Source organism: Dipodomys spectabilis, unplaced genomic scaffold (genome assembly GCF_019054845.1).
Source record: "Dipodomys spectabilis isolate Male_0828 unplaced genomic scaffold, ASM1905484v1 ptg001242l, whole genome shotgun sequence".
Lineage (NCBI taxonomy): Eukaryota > Metazoa > Chordata > Mammalia > Rodentia > Heteromyidae > Dipodomys > Dipodomys spectabilis.
In genome coordinates, this window is record NW_024871919.1 from 17,584 (window position 1) to 22,569 (window position 4,986).

The window sequence follows — 4,986 nt, forward strand, 5'->3', positions numbered from 1 at the left end:
GCAAAACTCCGATATGAAGGTAATTTGAATAAATATGTTTGTGAACACACGCATGTGCTTAAGCACTTGCATGTGTGTTGGCGTGCTCAGAGTTTCAAATCAGGGCTTCAAGTCTTGCAAGGCCTTTTCTCTCTAGACTGGTGTGCTACTAAATGAGCTACATCTCCATTCTTGGCCCTTTGCTAGTTCATTAAAATTTTTGAAAAATAATCATATGAATTTCATTTGCCCTGATTGGGTTTCAACTGTTATCCACAGATCTCAGGCTCCTGAGTAGATATCCCAGGTAGTTAGGGTTACAGGTCTGACAAACCAGCAAAGACTTTCAGAATAACGTTAAAAGTAGAAGAAAATTTACTTCAGAGGGGCATGTTTTAGCATCTCCAATTTTAAAGCATTTTGGAGTGATTATTTATGATTTTTTAAATTTTTGGTTACTTATAAGAAAGTAGATGATGATATTTAAAAGTTTTAGTACTTTTTAAAAAGGATACTGGAATTGTGGGACAGAAGAAATTTGCCTCTCTTTGGACCTCAATGTATAAGCTCAGCTCTGAGCATGATAACCCAATGTCACCAACACAATCTGTGTGGAAGACAAATGTGACAGAAAACAATCACCATGGGCAATATGAATATTGAATTGAGAGTGTCATAGAATGGAGAGATTTTATCTACCTTTTGTGTATTGCTGAAAGACTTTTGGAAACTTTGACTCATTTCCTTCCTCACTGTGTGTGTCTTTAGGTCATGCACTTACTGCCTTTAATTACAATTCTTCCCAACACTAAAATGGTAATAACATTAGCATTATAGCAAATGTTATCTTAACAATTAAGGGAATAAAACTTGTGAAATACTTAACATAAACTTCTAGGAATGAGCTTTGAGTTTAGCCAGCATTCTTTTTAAAATACTAAATAGAATGTGATAAGTAGTACAGAAACCATTACATGTAGTTAGCAACCAGAAGTAATATCTATTGATCATGCTCTGCTTCCAAGGAAGCCAGGTGGATAACTTCTCTTGCTGTAAATCAAACTGGTTATCTTATGTCTTGATAGTGTAAAAATATCAGGGACAGAATGATGAAAGAATGTTGTAGACTGAGATGAAATCCATATGAAAATGTGCAAAACGGAAAAAACATAAAATTATCTGAGGAGTATATTGTGTTTTACAACATTTAAGTTACATCGCAAAGATAAAGAAGACATAGAAGAATAAATTCATTTTTTTGTTGTCCCATCATAGGTCCTTAAAAGGATTAACTCTTTCTCATTCTTATACAGGCATCATCGGATGAGAGGAACTGTATTTTTTTTTGGTTTGCTTACTTCCATTTATTCTTCAGTTTGAAATATGAGCTACTTGAGACTGAAAGAAACCAAGGGAAATTAGACAAACAGGCTTTGGAAAGAACAATCAATGTAAAATAAATAAACTACAGCCTTGTAACAGGTCTAACTAAATTGAGTTATATACTGTCAATTGTTAACACAAAATGATTTAAGCAATACCATGTTATTAAAAACTGAAAAATGTTAGGAGTTGCTACATTTTTTTTCTTTTATACTACATTGAATTGATAATTGATCTAATTTACTGAGATTAAAGATGAGATTAACAGAAACTGGATCAAAAATGGACAAAAGGTTTGAATAGACATGTTCTCAATAAAGCCCTGAAAATTGCCTGTGGGTTTACAAAGTTGTGTTTAATACAACTTCTATGCTGCCTTAATGCTTTTTGAGTAGAAGTCATTAGAGAAATATAATTCAAAATTACTATGATACAACTTCATAACTATTATAACTTATCAAAAAATTAATGGAACCCGTTATGGTGGTAAAGGCTTGTAATTCCAAGCATTTAGGAGGTTGGATTTAAGTCTAAGGCCAGTCTAGGGTAATGCAGATAGTAAAAACCTGCCCTTTATTACCTTTGAAGAAAAGGTAATAATGTTGGTGAGAGTGTGGAGAAAAGGAAATTATCTACACTATTGGTCAAAAAACAGGTTAGTATTCTTGTTGTAGAAAGTAGTATGCAAGTTTCTAAAGAAATCCAAAGTTGAGATATCATGTCACCCACCAATCATGTGATTATTTCTCTCTAGGTAACTCGAAAATAAATGTGTAGTTCATTGTTATTCACATTATTCACAAGAGCAGCCAAGATATAAGTCAATGTTCAGTGTTCAACTGCAGACTATTAAAGCAACTGTGGTACAAGCACAAATATCTTTTTCTGTTTCATCCTTAAAATAACAAGAGACTGCTCCCATTAGCCACAACTTACAATGACCTGAAAAATGTATTGGAAATGAAGAAAAATGTTGTGTTCTGATCTTTGTAAACACACACACACACACTCTCACATACACACACACACACACACACACACACACACACACACACACACACACATCAACCTCAAATATTAAGACAGAATTTTTTTTTAAGTAAAGCAAAGTGGAACATCTGGGGCATTTAGTTCACAATGTAGAAGATACTAGATATACAGTATGAGGTATAGAGTTGAAATGTACATGAGAATACAGGGGACAACATTGGCCTTACATAGGAATGAAGCTAAATAAGTAGGAGTTGTTCTTCCTAGTAAGGGTTGCTCTTTTAGTTGTTCTTCTTTCAGTAATGGATAAGATGAACGTATTTTTTTCAATATACCTGCCTGTTTGCAGAAATGATAACAAACAATATAGCAATAATGTTGCAAGCTCAACGTAGAACAAACTGTCAAATTAAAATACATGAGATTATCCTTGATGTAAACTAATTATTACAAATAAGGGAAACCATGGGAACTATGTTTTTTTAAGTCTGGCTTATTTCACTTAATATGATTTTTCCCAAGACCTTCATTTCCTTACAATGAGGTAGTATCTTTCTTTCTGATGGAAGCATAGTATGTGTGTGTATGTGTGTATGTGACTGTGTGTCTCATTTTCTTGATCCATTCATCTACTGAGGGGCATCAGGGTTGATTCCATACCTTAGCTATGGTAAATATTACTGTGATAACCATAATTGTGCTGGTAGCTTTAGTGTGGCCTTGTTTGTGGCCATCTGGTTAAATGCCCAGAAGTAGGATTACTGGGTCATAGGGAGCATTATTGTGTACATCAATTATAATCTTAGTAGATGAGTAGAATAGCTCAATAGCTATGTACATATGACCGTATAAGGTGATTCTAAGTGAAATGAACTCCAAGACATGTTCTTTGTTGTTGTTGTTCTTAATGTACTACATGATTTATTTTTTTCCTTTTTTATGTTTTCCCACCTATGGTTTATCCCCTGTAGTCACTGTATTTGATTTTGGTACCATGTGTATTGTAAATATGTTGATCCGAACTGGGGAACGGGAAGGAAAAAAAAATAGTGAGACAAAGGACAAAGGGGGAAACTATGCAACAGTGTTACTCACAAAACAATAGCTTGGAAACGATCTTGGGAGGTTCGTTGGTAGGGAAGAGGGAGAAAAATGGGTGAAGGGGTAACAAGATAGAAAATAAATTAATTCATGACCTTAATTATGTAACTATAAACCCTCTGTACATTACCTTGACAATAAAATTAAAAAATATATATATATGAGAGCAGCAATACAGTCGGTGGGACTAGGGGAAATGCTGTACTATACAAAGAAAAGTATAACAGCTGTGGAGAGCAGCAACTTGACATTAATGTAGGAAGTAATAAACTAGCATACAGATTTTCAGCCTCATGTCAGTCACTAAAAAGGGAAAACAAAATGCATAATCAGCAAACCAATACAGATAAAATAGAAAAATAAACAATTTAGGTGAAGAGATGACTTGTATCAAGAATAACAAATGACACAATTAGAAAACAATAACAAGATGGTAAGTTTAATAAACATTACCCATAATTCTATTAAATGTTGTTTACATCACAATTTGTTAGAACTATAATTCAAATCACAGTTTAATAGTATATCATTTTAGTAATAGTTTACTTATTATTGATTACTTCATATTGAATGTTTAATATATAATTTTACTTTCTGCAGATATAGAAAAGAAAAAAATGAAACTAATTTTAATAAATTAATGTAATAATTCAAAGTGTATCCTACACTTAGCACTCATCTTAACATGAAAAAATAAATTATTGCACCTCGCTCTTGGTATTAGGTGGAAGGGTTCAGCATTGTAGTAAAATTCACACCACACAATACAGGAGGGTATGACTCCTCTAATCTAGCTTAAATTGTGGAAATTTGAATTTTACATGCATGTTTAATTCCTGTCTAGGTGACATCTAAAACATATACAATCATATACATGAGGAGTATTTCAGATGATACTTAAAAGTCACATTCATTAATTAAATTTTTATTATTTTGTACTAAATAAATATTTAAAGAGAGACTGAATTTCTGAGTAGATGATGGTGTATGTGTGCCAGATTATTCATATTGAGGCTTATTTTATATTTCTGACATTGTTTCTACAGTCGGATTTAAATTTCCATAAGGGGTTAAGTGCATTATATTGGATATATGAAAGTAAACTGAATGTTTATTCCATTAATCTTTTGCCACTTGTCTAATCCCAATATAATTTATCCATGTGTTTGATGTAATGAAAATAACAACAGATAAAAGCAAGATAAATCACTCTATAGTAGACAAGTATTTTCACATTTATTTTCATAGTTGGTCCTCTTTTACACTACAGAATATTCTTGGGAAAATGTGCTCCAGGCTGGCCACAACTGCAGAATATTATGGTTTGATGAATCATAAGAGAAGGAAGGAAGGGGACCTTTCTTCCAAAGTCTGCTCCATGGGATGTGATCTGTTTCATGGTGCTGAATTGGAAATGAACATTTTTCACAGTCAACCTTGAAAAGCCATCTTGATAGACCATTTCTATAAGTGGTTACAGAGGATTATTGATGGCTTTGCAAGGATGCCAGATTGATTCATTTTGAGACAATT